Genomic DNA, 21500 nt, shown 5'->3' with positions numbered 1-21500 from the left:
ACATTCCTTATGACACGGATGAAACATCAAAGCTTTCGTTTTTGCAACACTGATAATAATAATATCTGGGGTTTGAAGTTGAAGTTGAAGTTGAAGTTTATTTCACCACAGTGTTACACCATTTTTTTTTCAGACATTCTTGAAACAAAGATACAATGTGTGGTGTGGAATGCGGGAAAAAAGCTGCGATACAAAACGCAGCTTGACTAGCCCCACATCCCATCAATACAAGGCAGAAAAAGTGACAGCATTCATAAAGTCCTCGAAAGAACTAAACGGACACAAATACATAGTTTAAAGTGGCACCAATAAGAAATATTACATACATAAAATTTTAAGAAATGTTGACAGGATCGCACTCTTTGAAGAAATACGAAAAATAGAAATAAGCAGAACATAAAAAACAAATCTTTGGAACTGCCTAAATTTGTGCAAAAAAATTTTTTTTTAACTTTTTAACTTCCCAAAACCACGATATGATTATGAGAGACGCCGTAGTGGAGGGCTGCGGAAATTTCGACCACCTGGGGTTCTTTAACGTGCACCTAAATCTAAGTACACGGGCCTCAAACATTTTCGCCTCCATCGAAAATGCAGCCGCCGCGGCCGGGATTCGATCCCGCGACCTTCGGGTCAGCAGTCGAGTGCCATAACCACTAGACCACCGTGGCGGGGCGTTTTTGGAACATTGAAACCCACTTGATACTGTATGGACCATTTCTTAAATAAATCAAGAGTAATGTTTGCATGAGTTACCACGTCACTAGCGCAGCAACCAGAGAAGAAAATGCTGGTGTCATCAGCGTAGATAACGTACTTTCAACGCTGACAATGTCATTAACATATAAAAGAAATAAAAACGGGCCTGGGATGCTTCCTTGAGGTACACCTAAATTAACCTGTCTTGAGGAAGATGCATATTCGTTAATTTCAACATAATGTGAGCGGTGTCGTAGGTACGATATTAAAGAGCGGGCGTTACCCCTGATACCTTAGTGATGAAGCTTCTGGAGGAGAATCTGATTACTAAGGCTATCAAAAGCCTTCGTGAAGTCTAAAAACACACACAACACTAGGTTATCATTTTGAAAATTTTCGAGTATGTACTCATTTTGGCCAAGAAGGGCAAGCTCTGTTGATTAATTTTTTTGGAAACCATATTTTACGGGGTATAACATCTTATATCGGTCAACGAAAGATGCAAGTCGTTTAATATTATTTTCTTAGTTCTTTTGAAAAACTGGCAGGGTTGAAATAGGACGATAACTGAAAAAATCGTTTGCGTCACCTTTCTTGTAAATAACAGTTACTTTCGCACATTGGATTTTACGTGGGAACACTCCGTTTGTAAGGCTTATATTAAAAATGTGAAGAAAGCAGTTCGACATTATGTCGATAACATATTTAACTGGTGTGATTTGTATTCCTGACATATTCAGGCATTTGCTGTTATTGAGTTTTACGAAAGACGAAACTACCTCAGCTTCACTGACCTGGTCTGAAAAAATGGTGTGCTCATTATGATATTTTAATGGTGAGATACAGTTTTTATTCGACAAAGGGGTGAAACAGACAAAGAAATCATTAAATGCATTTGAAAGATCTGAACATTTTTGCTCAATTTCTTCTTTTACTACAGTCGAAACCCGCAATAACGAAATCCCGAGGGAACGAAATTCTCACCGCAACGAAATATTTTCGGAGCACCGGCGAACGCCCATAGGAGTCAATGCATTTCGTGACTCGCGACTACGAAAGATATTCATACCACAGTCCCTCATTAACGAAATTTTTGAAACACGAGTGCGCAAATAATCTACTCTCGCAACATTCACTACATTCGAAAACTGCTGAAATGCATTCATGCTACACTTAAATTGTGCAAAGCTATCACTACAGCGCACTTGAGAAGCAGCCGCCATCATTGTTTACAAAAAAACATAAAGCTGGCGACAATGATGACGATGGTGATGGCTTGCCAAAACACCTGCTCGTTATTGCGGACTACGTAGCCAAATCCACATTCCTCATGGAGTCTCGTTCGTTGGCTTGGCTCTGTGCTTGGCTTTGTCGGCTTTGCGCGCACACGGTCGTGTGTGTGGAGCCATTTGTGGAGCGTTTGCTTGGTCGCTTGGTGCAACGTGAACTGCGTGTTGCGAATGGTTCGTCCGATTTCGCCGCCTGCGAAGATGCCGCCTCCAACGAAAAAGCGGAAGTTCACGCTGGAAGATAAGGCCGCAATCATCAGTGAGGTGGAAAAGGGCTGGAAAAAATGGACATCGCCGAAGAATTCGGCGTTGCGTGCAGCTCGCTGTCCGCGATTCTGCGCTGATCCGCGCTGATCCGCGCTGATTTAGCGGAGCCGGAAGAAGATTCACATGTAGGCGCACTTGATGACGCTACTGGTGACAGCGCAGTGCCGCCGTCACTGACCAGTGCATGGGGTGAACTTTGTGCCGTAGCAAACGAAATTCCCCATCGAGAGGCATGAAATTGCTGTATGGTAAGGCCCGCTAAAGCAAACTTACTGACTTTTGAAAATAAAATGTGTTTTTTGTAAATTCATGTATTTTCTGCCGCCTTCTCGCGCCAACGAAATTCTCGCAAGAGCGAAATTTTGCGCTTTCCCCGCGAATTTTGTTATTGCGGGTTTCAACCGTAGTTTCCTAAGTGCTTCAAATACATAACCAATTGCCGATTTTTATTTTTTCCACAACTGTTCCAAACTTCCTTGAGAAGAACTGAAGAAATTGATGTAATACTACTTTTTGGCTGAGCGAATACTTTTGTTGTTCACGCTTTCGTATTTGGCTGAGCAGTTCATGATTCATACATGGCTTCCTACCCTTTTTTGACCTGCCAGATGTTTTATAGGGAAAACATTTATCATAAATACGCATAAACTCGCATAAAAGCTTTTCATAAGCTGCATCTGGGTCGTTTTCTTTTAAAACGTTGTACCAGTCTACGTTAGATAAGCAGTGCCGGAAGCTTAACAGCGTGACAGGATTTTTCTCACGGTATACCTAAGAGTGCTTCTGCTTTTTTAAGGTGTTAATTTGAGGCAATGAAAAGTAAACAGGCAAGAGATCACTTATTGGAAAATAAGTGAAACCTGCCTTAATCTGAGATCTATTGTAATTAGTTATGAAGACATCTAATGTTGTGGCTGTATTTTCAGTAAGCGCGTAGGTGCAGTTATTACATTGTAACACAAAAGTGTGTAGCAGTGATAGAAAGTGAAGCTTTATAGCATTATCAGTACAAATATCAATGTTCAAATTCCCTCCGCTTATCACCTTACACTTGAGGTCATCAACAAATTGCACAAATGCATCCAAAAATAATGAGAAATTGGATATGTTTCGACCCACTGGGCAGTAGCAAACACAACGCACAAAGGAACCACACTTTTGAGTAATCACTTCGTAGTCGGGCGTGACGCACGTAAATTCTGAAAGAATTTCACAATTTATTCCCCAAAGCGTTAAAATGCACACTCCGCCTGCTCGCTTACTATCTCGGTCGGCTGAGGCAGTGACAATTATATGCTGGCATACAGAAAGCTTCCGCATCACTACGAAGCGAAGCCAGGCTTCCGTAAACATAAGAACATGAAAGGGAAGACGTACATCACCAACAGAACATTCAATTTCATCGTATTTGTTCATTCAGATCGCAGGCTTAAATGAAAGCAGTTTGTACTCTTGTTGATGTCACTATAACCGTGATTTGCAAGCTCGGCTGGATCGATAAGGTGGGGAAGTGCGGAAGCCATTTTAGGTGGGAGCTACAAGAAACGTGACAGTGACCTATGAAGCAGCTTACTCCGGTAATTCACTTTCACTTCGGAATACAATAGCTCGAGAACCCTCTGCTTTCCAGACTAGAATCCTCCCATTCGAGTGCCAGGCGAAACGATAGTCGTTTTCAGCCGCCCATGTCCGCGTATAGCGCAGGATGTCCCTGTGTTGCTTGGTCATGTTGTCGACAATGGTCACTCTTGATTTCAGGTTTTTTAGGACCTTTCTGATCAGCAGGGAGCTTGTGAACAGCGTCGACATCATTTGCACTCTGTTCATAAACTTTGCGATGTCATTTAGTTTTGCGAGCGGGTTTTCATTTGGAGTCCTCTGAACACGACGCACTTCAATATTGTGTTTTTCTGCTGTGCAAGCTTCGAGAATATTTAGGGATGATTCCAGTTCTTTAACCTTTGAATTGTCGCAGCATGGCTTCTTTTCAGGAATTTCGATGCGCTTTCGTAAGCTACCAATTTCTTTATCTTGCTGCACCTACTTACTCAGAATTTCATCATGTTTGTCAGACATCCACTGTATCGATTCCTTGATCTCATTTATCTGCCCTGGTACACCTGCAAGGGCGTCAAGCCTCCTGACAATGTCAGGCAGACTAGCAACAAGTTCAGGTTCCATGCCCTGTCTTCCCACACCTTTTGATTTCGCCGTGCGACAATTTATGCACCGCCACGTACTGCGCCCTACCTGTCCCTTGTTCTTAAGTATGCTCTCAGACCAGCCCGAACAGTTTCCCAAATGGTAGGCGTACTCATATTCGGTGCACTTCAACAGGTGCCCATCAGCTGGCAAGGCCTCGCTGCAGGCGGGACATGCACCGCTCACCGGCATTATGGCAGATAAAGGCACGTACAAACAGAGGAAAAAAAACAGCACAAGAAATGCAGTGGCAAGAAAACGGCAAGGCAGCAGCAGCGGCGGTGTAAGAAAAAAAGAAGTGACTAAAAGTTAGGCTTCGAGATAGCGATAACACGAACCTAGAAAACGAAGATAAACAGAGTTGGGACTGTGCGTCCTTCCGCCACGGCCGCTGCTGCCGTATTGTCGTACATAAATCAAAGATTCGACGACAAAGTGCATAGAGCTCTGCTACAGATTTATGGTAAGGTTATTTTGATCTCACGTGGTCTTTTTGTAAGGATAATTCCTGGTAAGGTCTTTTCCGCTTTGATTACAGTCAGAACGCTCGGAAAGAGAACGACGTAATTGCATGGACACATGAACGTACACGTCAAGTTTTCAACGAACGCAACACACCCATCTAATTCAGCAAGATAACTTTTGAGAGTGCAATTTGCTTAGACGGGCGTTCTAACGTTTTCACCTGCGTTATGTACCGTATCATGATTGGCTACAAACTACCATTCGTTTTAGAGTTTCTGATTTTTTTATACACTTAGAGGGATGTTCCATCCAGTTCAATGCATTCCTTTTGTATTTCACTTGCGTAAAAGTATTGCTTTAAAACATACATACGCCGAAGTGAAAAGAACAGTGTTAGAATTGTTCCAAAGCTCGAAAAGGAAGCACGATCTTCCAAATAAGTTTATAACTGCCATCCACGTTGACAAATGAGCAAGTCGAACTTACATTTCAAACAATTTCACGAATATTTTCCCGCGTGTTGCAATCTAGGAGTCGCAATCTAGGAACGAAGAAAATGAATTCGCTGCAGCCACGAAAAAGAACCCCGCTAAAGAGAACAAAGGTTAGTGATGAACACGCTAATGCATATGAAATAGAAGAGGGTGATGGGCGAACGCATTATCGTAAGCTTTGCCGCAGCTTCCGCGAGATACTAAGGTCTGTCTACTTTATCATGTTATCTCTGCAACTGCCTTCCTCCGGTGTTACCCGGCAGCATAAAACAAGAGCTTCGCCAAAATGCCTTGCGAATTCTCCCACCCTCGCGTGCATTCTTGCCGGCGTGACTCCACGCGAGGTTACAAGTGCCGCAAGTATGGCGAGAAGATTTAGAAGAGCGGCGAACACGCAACCCGCCTTGTAACAAACATAGCACGCGCTTCGTCTTAGATCCGCAGAGGGAGATACGCGTACAGCCCGATACTAACGCAAACATCGCTTTTCCATCCCGCAGCTCGGCATCAAAGCCTCTCCCATCGCAGCAGCCACCGAAAATTGCTCCCCGCTTTGATTTAGGAAGCAAGGGCAGTTGTAAACGCCCCCGCAAACTCAGGGTCCTCCCATCTCATCTCGGAGAGCTTGACTTTCTTTTATTTTGTTATTTGTGTTATTTGCCGTTCTTTCTTACTCGCAGGCGTCCATTTCTGCTACTGGTTAACCTCGTAGAGTAACAGTAAAAGCAAAGGATAATAATTCCTTTGTTTGTGCTTCAACTTCCAGTCCTTTCCCATGTATTCTCGCAATATAGGATGCGCGGCCTTTTTTCTTTTCATAGTGCACCATATTACTGCTGCTTTCATGACCGAAGGTATCACAAGGCAGTTCTAAGGCATCTTGCAACCTCAGTCAGCCTACTGAGCTTTGTATTTCTCTTTTCGTAACTAATTTTAATAACAGCGGCACGCTTGACTTGCGTTCTGATAAATTGACGATATTAAACTGTGCCTGCAGTGTTGGCCCAGTCTTAATCAGCCTTCGCAAGGAGGTGCACGTTCATCTGCCAGAAATAGATTGGTGTGCCTGTGAGCATTCTCTCTTTACCTATATAAACGTTTAAACCAGTCTCACGGAGAGAGAAGAAATAATAGAGAAGGAAAGGCAGGGAGGTTAATTAGTATAGGACAACCGGTTTGCTACCCTATACATGGGGACATGGTGGGGGAGATTAAAGATGGCGAGGAAAGAGAGAGAGAAAGATAGAAAGATAGCACATGACACAGCACACACAGAATCAGTCGGTCACTCTTGCGTGGTACGCGACATTTTTGTCACAGCCGCTTGTCCAAGTTCGTCTCTCTTAAAAACCTCAGCAGTGCCTTCGTCGCCTTCAGCTGCAATGTCTTCTGTTGACGGCATGCAAGAACTGTTTCAACGGACATTTGCCTACTGTCAAGGCGCGCTAGAACGGACGCCAGTGACTGTCTCTGAACATTATATGCCGGACAGTCGCACAGGACATGGTGTAGCGTCTCCTCGCAACGACAGGCATCGCAAAGAGCGTTGTCGGCCATTCCAATCCGAAAGGAATAGGACTTCGTAAATGCCACGCCTAGCCATAAGCGATAAAGCAGTGTGGCCTCTCTTCGGCGGAGTCCAGTTGGCATACAGAGATGCATCAAAGAGGACAGGTGGCGTTGCCGATTGGTCCGGTACATTGCTTTAAGAGTAAGCGCTCACTTGTAAGCTTGATTTTACGTACCGTAGCTCTTCTATGTGCTGCGTTGATTTACAGGGGTTCCTTATGCGTAATATAGCTGCCTCTACATATGCTACTTCATCTATCCTTCCTCTTTTTTGATTTGCAGCCTTCCTTCTTTCCCAGATCTTGGGGTCATGTGTTCGTGCTCTCATAATCTGCCATGACCCGACGTCTCATTTTTCCTGATCAGAGCCGGGAAGCACTGATGTTGCCGAACCATTCTCTTACTCTGTGCGCTTGCACTAATGTTGCTCTTCCACTATTTTTACAGTGTCACAGATTAACCTCTGTATACAAATCAACATCAATCGCTCACTGTTCTGTCGTGCGCCGCAGTATTTGCTTTCAGTCTGCGTTTGTGCATTCTGTATCCGGGGAAACAGCCCACGCGGCCTGTTACAGAATACGCCGGCGCCACCAGCGCTCTTGTTGTACCCGCAGTACATGACTCGTAGCCGCGATGAGGATTGTTCATGCTGGGGAAATCGGTTGTCGCTTCGATTTATGTTCCGTCTACCAAAGTTCTAGAAGCTAAGGTGTGCCATCATGTTTTCCTACTTTCTTAATCACTTTTACAGCGTATAAACTGTTCAGAATTTCAGGTCAAGGATCTTGGACAGCGGCAGTGATTTTCATTTCCGTCGTTCTGTTTCGCACTGTTGGAATGCTTTTCGGCCAAACAAATGAAAAGAAAAGCAAGTCAGCTGCGCCAATACATTTATGAAATACTTGTGTATAGAGTATGCATTATATTGAAATGTCGCAAACGCTTCTAGAAATTTCATATGCGCCTTTGCTGCTGTGTATTATTAGAATGGTCACCGTGCAGCATCAATATTTACCTTCATCGGCGATCTCTTTCAAGTCAGCAGAGAATCATTTCTTTCAATGAATGCGAACAGGCTTAGATCTACATCTGCATCTATTACACATCCATAACGACAATCACCTGATAAAGTAGACTAGGTAAGGAAATGGTATGCCGGCCTTCTTATTCTTCGCGTAAATAATAAACAGATACTACAGATGCACGCGATACTTGCTATTGTGTTAATGACACTTGAGTCATGCCTCGTTCAAGGTAGTCATCGAAACCATTACCCACTAGACATGCGCACTCCTCATGTGTTAACCCTAACGGGACATTTGAGGTAATATAGAATAAAAAAAAAAGTTCACTGTTTTTGAGAAAGTATGTTCTGGTTTTATTTCTCGCTTCACTTACTACATCAATGATTGTTCTATGATGCAAGTTATTCTGACACCTTCCTCATCCAACACAATTACCGGTCAATAACAGCGTTCGAAGTAAACAGACCTAGAAAAGTAGAAAAAACTTACTATTGTCCTGCACCCAAATAAACGAGCCACTAGAAAGGGTCTTCCAGCGAACCATGCTGCAGAGGCTGACAGGCCAAATCACAAACAATGACATCGAGTTTTCCCAGTGATTCTATCAAAGTAGCCTCATTGTTCTTTCTTCAGAGTTTCTCGATCACGTGACAAACCTTTATTTTCTCTTTTCGCGTTTTCCAAACCATGTAGCTGCTGAGAGCAACGATTCGCGCGCCTGCCTCTGACGCCTCACTTACTCAGAAGCAGCCGCGCCTCGTTGAAGCCATTGCATTCGGTACCGGAGAGTTTCGTCAAATCCACACTAGGTGTGGGGACGGAGGAAAGGGGTTGCGACCGGACACAAGCGTTTTTGATGGGTGGCGCGTGAAATATAAACATTGAGACGAGCATAGGCAGGCACCCAACAAAGGACTCGCGGAATAAACCCGGGCATGGCAGGTTACAAGTCATTTTTCTGCCTGGCATGCATTTTTATATATTTGTTCATGTACCCTCTTATCTAGCAGCCTTCTTTGTTGGCTCTTCCCTGGTCGTTAGCGCAGGGACGCCCGTACACTGATCACAGGTGATCGATGCACGCTCGCTCTCATCCTGCGTGCTACGTGACCCCATTTATAGTCGCAGGGGCGCACTCACTTCGTTACCCCCTCTTTAATTTTTTTTCTGAAGCGCTAAAAGGCGGCGGCTGTTGCGGACACATTTTTTGGTTAGATTAAAGAAACTAGTGTGCTATCAAAGTTTTTCCTGTCGAGCCGCTCGCCACGGAGAACTTTACTTGCGCTGGCCAGGCAACTATAGCAACAGTGCGGTCGGATTACTCAGAAAGTGAAGCTTACACAGGGTTCTCCAGCTATCTTTAGCCAGAGTTTAAAACTATGCCAACACACTCAACGACGACGCGACCAAATGCATGTTGCTGACTATTATCTGGAGTAAGTCAGTCTATTTTTTGTGTTGTGGTTCATTGCCTAATTAGGAAACTTTAATGAACTAACTTTTGCAGCCACGAAGCTGGGCGAAAAATTCCAGTGAGGATGCTGTAGATTGGTTCACAAAACGTTCTATTAGAAAGTTGTTAACTTTCTATCTACGCGTATTAAGTATTACTGTTTATCTGCTTACTACAGATGCCCGCAAAATAAAAAATAAAATTCCACGTGACCTTCCTGCTTGTGCGCCAGTGCGTGCGTGCATTCTAGTGCTCCTTAACGTTCCACATGCAGACGCCCATAGCATTTTCCCGGTTGTGCTTACTCGACAGGGCAGCAACGATGGTGGTGGCTGCGCGACGAACACGTTTAGCTAGCGGCAACACAAGCGATAACCGCTGAGTCTGCTTATTGCAGTCGTGAAACGCGCGTGAATCAATGCGCGCAGTCAGAGATTGAAGGCGCGCATAGGCACAAAAGCGGGAATGACACCGGGTATTTTTTTCTTTTTGTATTTTGCGGGAATCTTTAGTAAGCAGAAAAACACTAATACCTAATGGATAGAAAGTTAGAAGCTGTCTAAACAGACGTTTTGCAAACCTATGCAGAACTTTCTCATTAGAATTTCTTGCTCAGCTTCGTCCCTTCAAAAGTTAGTTAAATAAAGTGGCCTAATTAAGCATTCATGCAGAACACGAAAAATATAAAGATTTACTCCAGGCAACAGTCAGCAAAATGGGTTTGGTCGCATTGTCATAGAGTGTGTCGGTACATTTTAAAACTCTGGCTAAAGATAGCCGGGGCACCCTCTATATGCCGTGGCATAGTAAGAAATAACAAATTATTTTCCGGCCTTTTCAGATATTCCAGAAGTTTTCCGACACTCAAACACTGATATGTTTTATTCTGTTGGTTTGGATATCATATATTTCCAAAAGCAATAATTAAATAGCTAGTCACGGTGAGACGATTCCAAAGTGCTGTGTATTACGATGAAAAATCACGAATGAATGAAGTGCAGCGAGGCTACAGGAAATGGCAATGCTTTCAGTATCAGGTGTTCAAAAGCGAGTCAACTCCATTATGAAAATCGAACGCTGTCATGTAGCGCGCACAAAAAAGTGCTGCAAGAGAATGGCGAGTAGGAAAAGCTATATTTATATTATTCTGCATGCGAGGTTTGGCCAAATACTTTTGAGGGAACATTTCCGTAACTATGGCTTGCTTCTTGCAGCGATTTCGACTATGTTTGGAGCAGAGGATATCCTTCATGGTACGAAAAAGTTCGCCATTGTAGTAATTCGCCTGTCAATAACCCGGTATACTTCATTAGTGACGTGATTGTAAATTGATGCCTATAAATGTTTGTGGATACCAACACGTGATAGCATTTTTTCATTATTTCCAGGTACGTTTTGCTGTCAGCGACCCTGCACAACACCAAGAAAGAGCACTTCGCACTTGACACTATGCCGCAATTTTAGAAACATGGTAAAGGCGATTCTCGTGTATAATTTCGGTCGCTAATAATCACTCGGAAACTCCGCTTCTGTAATTAATTATATGGCGGCGTGCACGCAAGGCGTAGAGAAATCTGCCAGCTGCCTGTCACATTATCCTCCTATTGCCAGCTATGTAACGCCACCCTATTTTCGATGTCGTTGTTTTCACATCGCGTAGCTGAAGAGTGGCGACCGTTGGCCTAGAAACGCCCGGCGCATGCCCCATTTCAGTCTTGCGCAGTCGAGGTAAAGTTTCTGTCTTTCCATTTTTAAATGCGAAGCATTTCTTAGCGAACCTCTGGCACTTTGAGCGTTTCTATCTGCGTATCTATCTATCTATCTATCTATCTATCTATCTATCTATCTATCTATCTATCTATCTATCTATCTATCTATCTATCTATCTATCTAGCCGCCTACGTCTGGGTGCTCTCATGATCGCCTCCTTAAGTTGGTGTAGACCAAAATTAGCATGAGAGGGTAAGAGGATTTGACGAATATGATTGCCGGGTCATGACATGAATAAAGTTAAAGCCCTGCCGCGTACGTCGTCAAACCCTTTCCACTAGACACGTGTGGCACATACCCGTACCACGGGCCGCGGTGTACGGGTATGCGCCACAGGTGATTGACAGTTTATATCTACCCAGGAACGGCGAGAACAGACGTTGGTAACTTAAATGCTAGAGCGTTAAGAAAAACCAACATCGGCAGCGTTGACTCAGCGAATGGAAATAATAAAAATTAGGATCCCAGCAGGAATCTAACCCAAGCATTCTGCGTGGCAATCAGGTATTCTACCACTGAGCCACGACAGGTCTATAAACTGGCTTGGAAAAACAGCTACGCAGGCGTACTATCGGTGCAACGTCAATTGTGGTTGTGGTGCTGGCTATCTAATTTTACAAGACAGCAATGAACACTACATGATACTCCTACGATGTGTACTCCCACGATACAGGCGTCATATCAGATGAACGTCTGTAGTTCCAGTGTTGGCTCCTCTTTTATAGCAGTCTAATAAACATTACATTTGTATTCCTATGATTCAGGAAGCTATATTGGAGCATTGCTCGACCCCGGAGGAATACATTAACGAATATTACATATGATATCCACATCACAGCACCGTAAAGTGCACTTCGTCCACCAGAACGACGCAGTGTCCTCTTCATTTCTAACGAGGCTGGGCGATGGCCTCATGCTGACCGAGGATGATGCCAGATTAATTGACAGCCGCTTTGTAGACTAGGCTACGTAGGCCACATACGCCCAGGTAGTCTACGAATACGACAAACACCATCCACTGAAGTTGGTCTACGTAGCACTATCCAGGCCTACCAGCCTCGACGGCCTATACCTCACCAACCCGAAGGGTGGCTTCAGGTTCGGACATGTCGCCGGCTCTGTCGACAATTTGTCGACGAAATGACCGAGGCATCCACGAATTCCAACAGCTCTACTATACCACATACTTCATTACACATGGACCCCTCGTCACCACGATCACGACCGGATCCTATAACAAGTCATGACCAGCTGTTGGTGCTCACTGATCATGGTGATGATGCCCTTGCTCAAGAACTGTCAAGAACTTCTTGCACACATGCACACGGGTTCGTGAAACGTGCGTGCGTTTTCGGGACACGTATAAGCACTACATATCAGCTTACCGCTTCAGGTTTTGGTAATAGCCACGTTGCCATTGGCTGCGTTACCCAACCGTAAACAACTGGTTATATAACGCATATGCGGCTCTTCAACATATATATGTGTGCGTGTAAAATATTTACAAATCTTTAGCGTGATTTTGTAAGGTGTCGCTCAGTAAAAAAAGTTACGCCACAGTCACCTACCCGCCCCATGCTTCGCATAACATCGACTCCCACGGTACGTGGGATCTGCCGAATTTTTTTTTTATCACTGACATTGCTGCACCGATTACACGCACGCGAAGTCTTAATGTCGTTGAGAACACAGAGGCTTCGCAATGGTTTTCTTCCGTCGTCACTTTGCGGTTGTACACAAAACGCTGGAGGAGTGAAGGCAAGTTGTCGCGTTGTCGCACGAAAATTCAATTACAGCGGCTCCAACTACCGCTTCAGGTGAGCTAAACAATGCATTCCCATCTCTGTGCTAATTCTGCGGCTGCGCAAAGGGCGCTTCGTCTCCCCTCGTTAGTCGCACGTGAGGGCCCCCGAAAGAAGCGAAGGCTTAAATGCGCGCATGGAGGGCGCAAAAACGCAAAAACACTGCAGTCGGCGATCAAGATGAAAGTGCGCCCGCTTCCAAGCTTGTGCGTGTTGCAATGCTCGAAAGCACAGAAATATATAAATGGTGTGTATAAATAGCTCGCCGTTAGTACGCTAGAAGATGTATGCGTGGTGGCAGAGTGGCTAAACGCGTCGCGCCACGGAGTGAGGGGTCGTAGGTTCGAATCCTAGGTCCCACTCGAAGAGAAATTTTTGTATTTTTTTTCTTTCCATCTACCTCTAACTTTTGCTCACGGAGAACGCTGATTTTTCGCTGACAACCAGAGACGCCGACACCTAAATTTCTGCGAAAGGAGCTCTTTAACGCTGCCGCGTTAAACGGAAAGGATGGTATGTGCGGGCGCCGAAACAAGAGAAAACAGGAATAAAAAAGATTAAAGTGAGGCACACGTAACAAATTTTGAAAGCTCAATTCATTTTGTCATCGTCAGCCTCCTCTTAAGTTATGTCTTTTTTTTTTACCAGCGGAACTGTTTAAGCCTGTGGTTTCACCATGAGGTGTTCGTAAAAACTGCGCCTAGCTATGACGTCACTGCCCGTTGCCTAGCAACACCTGGCATAACTGCGCCTCGCATCACCCAGCTGACGTCACCATGCGTCGTATAGCAATGCGTCGGGTTACCGAAAGGAGAGGACGGCAGAAGAGCAGCGGAGAGGAGAAGAAATTATTAAAACAAAATAAAATTTCTTGGCGAGGCGTGATTCGAACACGGTTGCCCATTGTCCGAAGGCCAGCGCCGTAACCACTGAGGTATGCAGGTACGTAAGCGCAGCAGGCATTTAGGGAACCATATGATTACGCTGATGGCGACAGACTGAGAAGATAGAGAAAAAAGAAAGACCGAGAGAAAGAGAAACAGAGAGAGAGAGAGAAAGAAAGCATACCGCAACCGTGTATAGCATATCAAGGAGTGAGGAAAGGAAAGGAGGAGGAAAAGAAGGTGGGGAGAGGGTAAAACATTACATAAACATGCATAGTATAGTATAGTATAGTATAGTATAGTATAGTATAGTATAGTATAGTATAGCAAGGGTGCGGTAAAGGGAAGTGAGGGAGTAGGAGGGAATTAAGGCCGCCAGCTTCGCTGGTTCCACATCCTTCGCGCCACTAGTGCGTAGCTGCCCCAATTTCTTCACTCAAAGAAATGTAAACGGCGCGCTTTAACGCTTGCCGGTCGCCGAGAAGTGCTCTATGCATGGAAATGGGCTGTGCTCAGTTCGCATTTCTTGAAAGTAACATCGTGAAATAGCAACAAATGCAAAAAAAATTAACACTTTGACCTACATATAAGGATATCAAAGACGACGCAAAACCAGGAAAAGAAAACAACAAAGAGGTCTCTTCCATTTATCGCCCTTTGCATGTGACCAACGTTTACGTTTTTTTTCCGTATTTCCGATCTCCTACAAAAGCGGAGGCTGTCGCGTTTATCGATGGTTCTACCGTGACAGAAATATATGCTCAGTCCCCGTCGCAGTCACTAAACTGAGGATGGAATAATCAAAGCTCCCCCGTCGCTATCTATTCGCCTAACCATTTCTTTTTTATTGTCGTGCCAGTATTCACTGCTGGCTATGCGCAATGAAGTTGGGCAGAAACTGCCGAATTGTGTAGAGCTGCTCGTAAAAACACCAACGCAAGCGCACTCCTCCGGAACTTCCGCCAGAAACGATCCTGCACGGGCACCCCGATGGCCTTTGCTATAGACAGATATATGTACGACCGTTCATGTTAGCCCACAGTGACGCTCGCAGCTTGTAAACGTACAATTTGTTACCCATAGAATGTAGCCCTCTTCGCTGACGTTAGTTTCAGCTATTCGTTGTACATTCGCGAACGCACGTACGCTACACCGAATAGAGGTTGAGTAACGCGTTTTACGCATATTAGAATATATATTCAGATAGCGTAAAGCGACAGCTTCTTCTTTCCTTCTTGTATGTGTAGGGAAGCGTCTATGAGACGGTAAAAAAGAGACATCGGCTGCGTTGACAGGGTTGAATAAATAGCGCGGTGGCAGAAGCGAGCATAAATATTTCCGATTAAGTGTGCCGGGACCATCCCGGAATGATCACCCGAGGCTATGTAGAAAGAAAACTGCGAGTAAAAGAACCCTTTTATTATCAATAAAAGTAGCTGATACTAAATACTCACGGATCTGACGTGAATATATCCTCCTGTAAGGAGTCGGGGTTCGGCGGGTCTCGTTACGGTAGCTGGCTCCCGCCGTCCGTCCCCATAGCCGATGATTCCCAGTGAGGAGGAGCGTTCTTTCAAGAAGGAACGTAGATTTATTTACATGGTTAAGAGATTGGAGTGAAAAGAGAGAGCAGAGTAACATCAAAAGTCTTCGGCTTTTATAGCCCCGAGAACGTCACTGCAGAAGCACAGGCAAACCGGTGTCAGCGTCTCCCGCCAATCCGGTGACCTGTCGTCCTGGCGTCCGGCCTCCCGAAAGGAGGCAAAGAGTCACACAATACACTCGCCACGCCCCGAAGACTCGTAGGTGAGAAGGTCGGCGAGGAGTTTCAGTCCAAAGGGGAAAGGGCCGATGACCTCCGCTTCCACTGACAGTAATACTTGGAAGAAGCGTTGAATGATGGCTGCCTCGGGTGAAGGCACCACCTGGGTTGATGGGAGCGTCTTCAACGGCGCAGTCCCACGCTGACCAAAACGCACGATAAAGCGGGTGTGTCGAATTCCGGAAAACACGCAGACCGCTCCCTCCGGCGCAGGTTAATTTTCCCTGCTGCGGTAGGGTAGAAGGCAGATGTGGCTGGGTGAGAAACTCTCCCGTGGTGCTATCTCACGCAGAGAACAACAAGCCAAAAAGGGGTCTCCGAATTCCGACGTCCTTTTTCTGGGAAATCCATCCACGGCGACATGTTCCCTCGCTCGGCATAGGCTCCTCCAGGAAGAATTGGCATTCCTGCCTCCGTCTAAGCGCCGATACGGGGGGAGAAGACAGCATTCCGGTAGACAGCTGTACGCTCAATAGCGTCGGCCTCGATGAATTTTTAGGCCAAACGTAACAGCTCCTCCGCCGCCCGGAAAATCTCGGCTGGCCAGCGCTCACAACCGCTGGGCACGAAGAGACAGGCTGGTGATGAGGACGGCGTCCTGTCTTCGAACCGCAACTGCGAACTCGCAACAAACTCCCAAACCACCTCACAATGATCGACAGTAGCAAAGCGAACCACACAACACAATGCCACGCCGCGATCAAGCGCCTTGGACTCGCTAAAAACTCTCCAGGCTTCTCAAGACACACAAAGAAATGAAAAACCCGCTACTGTAAAATTTTGGCAGAATTTCGTGCCACCAAAGCTACAACACTCATGGATGAGGAGATGCCTACAAGATGGATCATTTTGGTCGTCCAAGCAAAACAACACCAAAAGCAGATATAATCTGGCTCTAGATCCCTGAAACAACCAATTTTAAAACAAGTCTGCTCCTACCATCCGCACTGCTATGTAGCGTTACCTTCTCATATCTAACCACACGAAAAACAACCAACAACACAGCTTTCACACGAAGGCTGCCTAAAATCTACACAAGATATCTGTGCGTATTCTCTACGCTCATTCAAAACAAACTCAAAACGTAGCCGCTATTACCTACTTGAGACACAACCTGACGCACTAACAAACACTTTCACAACAGATTCAGTTGCGTCATACAACTGTCTGAAACGTGTCCCTAACCTTAATGTTCGGTAAAGCGTAACGCTCAGCTTACGTGATCACACGACCTGTAAGGCATCAATGAATGTAAACAAAATAGAGGGAATAAACATCGCGTACTAACATGCTCGTGTGGTCAATGCTACCCGTCCCTGAGAGCCGCTCTGATAATGAACGCACTGCGCTCTGCTGTGCTCTTTAGCTCTACACTGCTCGTATTCATAGAGCGTTGAAACATTAAACCACCCAATTAGCCATACGCCACATCCCTAGAATCTCAACTTCTCTAAACACGTGACAGAACCTAAATGTTCACGAAAAACAACACGCAAAGAAAATAACTCTTGATGCCGTACACCTCGGGAGCACCTGACGTAATCTGCCTTAGATTCGTGCTGAATACCCGGCCCCACATGCCTGTCATTCCTGACAGTGGTCTACGAAAACAGCCACATTCCGCGCCAAACCTGGGCATTTCAAAACCCGCTTTGGTTTTACTCTAAAACCTTCCTCAAAATTGCTCATTTGCTCCCTTAAGATGGATGACGGTATACTACTTCGCGCTATACATGAAAACACAAACAAGTGAAATTCGGTTCCGCTCGACAAACGCTACCACTGCTTCACAATTAGCGGTCGTACCAATATTCACTCATGACTACCGTGACTCATTTTACGCGGTCAGCTCACTTCCGTGCGAGTCACAGCTTCCGCACAAGTTACTCATAATATTGCGCCCACAACTATTTCGCACAAAGCTTAAAGGCTCAATAAAAGAAACACATACATCGCTTAAAAATACCAAAAAGTAAGAAACTGCTTAGCTAAACAAACTAGTCGCGGAGATAACAAAAGAACACTACATCAAACTAAAATAACCTTACAAAAAAAATTCTTTCGACAAACTCACATTCTCCGACAAGCTTACAGCTTTCTTCCTCTTTTTAGTCGTACTCGTGGCGGTCGCGGTCTTGGCGGCATTTCAGTTCGCCAGAGACTACAATGAGCGCGCGCCATTAGCTGTACTTCTCCGTCACGCCTCATTCGGGAATTCCGACTGTTTCCTTCACAAAGGTGAAGGGATGCCAGAGACGCGGGGGAAAGAGTGGCAATCCTCTCCTTTTGTTTGCTCTCGCTCGGCGCTCTACTCCTCCTGTCTTGCGTCTAGGAACACCTTGACATAGTTGTCCCCGCAAACTTGTACCTGTCCAAGGCACCCTCCGTCGTGGAGATGCGCATTGTTCTCCCCCGCTTCCCCCTTTTCGCCGCTTGCACCTTGCTGCGCGCCCCGAAGGACGTTTCCCTGAACTGCCCGATGACCTGTCCTTTTTCTTTCTGCGCTGCGGCGGTCGCTTGCACCCGACTGTACGCCTCAAAGGACGTTTTCTCAAACTGCCCGCTCGCCTGTCCTGTGTTTCGCTCTGCCGTGTGCCACCTGTCTCAACACTTCGCGGCGCCGCACGAGTCCGCTTTTTTCTTTTGCGGCGACGTTTGCGAACATTTCCCCGATTACGGTGGACTTCACTCTGGGTTGCGACATCGGCATTTTCACAGCTCATGGATGCTTGTGCGCCACTTTCTCTCTTGCTTAAGTCATTCGACTCCTCCGCTCCGTTGCACTGTCGGGCCAATTGATCTGTGTTGTCATTTGCAAAAACTACAGCTGGGCCCTTCTCGACAATATGGCTCTCTACCCTCTCACACTCTGGGGTATTTCCTCCACTATCAAAAAGAAACCTTTTTTGGGAGGCCCTCTCCGATAGTGCTGTCTATCTGGAGCGTTGCGTCACCGCTACGTTTAGGACTAGCGTTGTCCTCTTCTCTTTCAACTTCCGGAAGGCCATTCACGTGTTGGGGTGCGAGGGAAGTCTCCAACTCCTCAATGACCCTATTAGGGCGGTTGGAACCAGCCTCGGTCCCACACGGAGTGCCTTTCGGAATCCTTTCAGACTCTATACCAGCCGCGGTCTCGTCTTCTATTTGCTCGGCCTTCGCACAATCAGAGAAACGCGTACATTTATCAGGCGTGATTTCACTATCCGCGACCTGTCTCTCGGTTTTCTCCGCAGAAGGCTCCGTGCGCATGTCGCACTCGTAGAGACGCGTGTCTTTCATTTGTGGTACCTCACAAAAAGCGGCTTTCTCAGTGGCTTTGAAGTGCACCGCACTCGCCACTTCTTCGCACCTTTCGTGCGCAACCTCTGCGGACGTCTGACTTCTCCGCCGCATTGCCTCAACCTTACGCTCCAACCTTTCAATCTCTTCGTCTAAGGCTCGCTCGCGTTCTTCTCTTTCTTTCTCGCGTATTTCTCTTTCTTTCTCGCGTTTTTCTCTTTCTTTCTCACGTTCCATTGTTTCATTCTCCTCTCTTCTCTTTTCTCGCTCTTCAAACCTTTTGAAAGCTACTAACGCGTCGTTAATGTCCTCCTCACTGGATTCCCTAATAATCAGCTTCCACATATTTGTCCTTGCCATTTTATTATCTACCTTGACGCCGAGATGCTCGCACACAAACAAAAGCTCATCTTTCAGCATCGTCCTCAAATCCATGACTGCCGCTTTGCTTTGGTCCTGCTCACACATAATTAGGTGATCCCTCAAACTCACTCGTTACGCATAACTAGGTGATCTACCTAACCCACAAAAACACAGTCCAGCTTCTACACTACTCAAGTGTAAACGCAAAATGAAGCCTGGAAAGTCATAGCAAAGACCAAGCACTCACCACAAACGCAGCACCATGTCGCAAGGTCCATCTCACCGCTGCCAACCAGTTGTAAGGAGTGGGGTTCGGCGGGTCTCGTTACGGTAGCTGGCTCCCGCCGTCCGTCCCCATAGCCGATGATTTCCAGTGAGGAGGCGCGTTCTTTCAAGAAGGAACGTAGATTTATTTACATGGTTAAGAGATTGGAGTGAAAAGAGAGAGCAGAGTAACATCAAAAGTCTTCGGCTTTTATAGCCCCGAGAACGTCACTGCAGAAGCACAGGCAAACCGGTGTCAGCGTCTCCCGCCAATCCGGTGACCTGTCGTCCTGGCGTCCGGCCTCCCGAAAGGAGGCAAAGAGTCACACAATACACTCGCCACGCCCCGAAGACTCGTAGGTGAGAAGGTCGGCGAGGAGTTTCAGTCCAAAGGGGAAAGGGCCGATGACCTCCGCTTCCACTGACAGTAATACTTAGAAGAAGCGTTGAATGATGGCTGCCTCGGGTGAAGGCACCACCTGGGTTGATGGGAGCGTCTTCAACGGCGCAGTCCCACGCTGACCAAAACGCACGATAAAGCGGGTGTGTCGAATTCCGGAAAACACGCAGACCGCTCCCTCCGGCCCAGGTTAATTTTCCCTGCTGCGGTAGGGTAGAAGGCAGATGTGGCTGGGTGAGAAACTCTCCCGTGGTGCTATCTCACGCAGAGAACAACAAGCCAAAAAGGGGTCTCCGAATTCCGACGTCCTTTTTCTGGGAAATCCATCCACGGCGACATGTTCCCTCGCTCGGCATAGGCTCCTCCAGGAAGAATTGGCATTCCTGCCTCCGTCTAAGCGCCGATACGGGGGGAGAAGACAGCATTCCGGTAGACAGCTGTACGCTCAATAGCGTCGGCCTCGATGAATTTTTAGGCCAAACGTAACACTCCCTATAACAGAAAGCCATCCTGATTTTAGGATGTCCAAGATTAGAAAAACGGCCCTGTCTTTTACAGGTGCGTTGACACCCGGGCTCGTATTAAAGATATAATTACGTCATTCAGATTTCCGTTACTTCAATCATATATCTTCCGGTATTGAAAACAATATTCTTCCCGAAAAACAAACTCGTTTTCGTTTGATTATGGCGACAATCGTATGGCAAGAACCATGCGCGACACGATAGCTATCTACTTCCTGTCAAAAGTTATTTCCATGCAGACATTAGACGAACACATCGCGATGGTAGAACACATCACGACTTATTTAGTTGTATCCGTCTATTGGTTGCAACAGACTATAGACTTAAGAATGAAAAGTGGAACTGCCTCGCTCACGGCTAATGCGTGGACTATAACTGCGCTGACTGAGCTAGCGTCCCAGAGAAAGAAATAAGCTGGGATGAAAAGTTAAAAAAATCAAATGACTTAGTCACAGGCAGCGTAAAAAGTTCATGGTCTTTACGCGAAAAACATCTGCATGATTATAAGGCAGGTTGTAGTGATTGACCCCTGATTAATTAGTCTAAGTTTTCTCATTACAAATACTTCTTTCCAGTTTTAATTGAATTGCATTCATATGTTTTGGCGTTTAATACTCATTGAAATAACAGAAGCAAGAAATTTTTACAACTGCATTGCAAGGATATTTTTCGTAATTTGGTGCGTTATTTGTAATTGTTACAAGTATGTACGCCAGGACTGCTACTTTCTTGCCGTTCGTTTCCTTGAGCACAAGCAACGCGCCATTTCTTTCACGCTTCCATTTATTTGTATTTCCCGTTCTTCTAGGACGGTTCCTTTATTGTTTTGCAATAGTTTATTTTCTATTGTTTTCCAATTTCGTATGTTTTATATACATATATTTTATATAATACCCCGTTACTCAATGCTCCTGATGGGCCTGTAA

Source organism: Rhipicephalus sanguineus, chromosome 3, assembly GCF_013339695.2.
Source record: "Rhipicephalus sanguineus isolate Rsan-2018 chromosome 3, BIME_Rsan_1.4, whole genome shotgun sequence".
Taxonomy (NCBI): domain Eukaryota; kingdom Metazoa; phylum Arthropoda; class Arachnida; order Ixodida; family Ixodidae; genus Rhipicephalus; species Rhipicephalus sanguineus.
The sequence above is the reverse complement of the archived record's forward strand: the minus strand, read 5'-3'. Positions refer to the sequence as shown.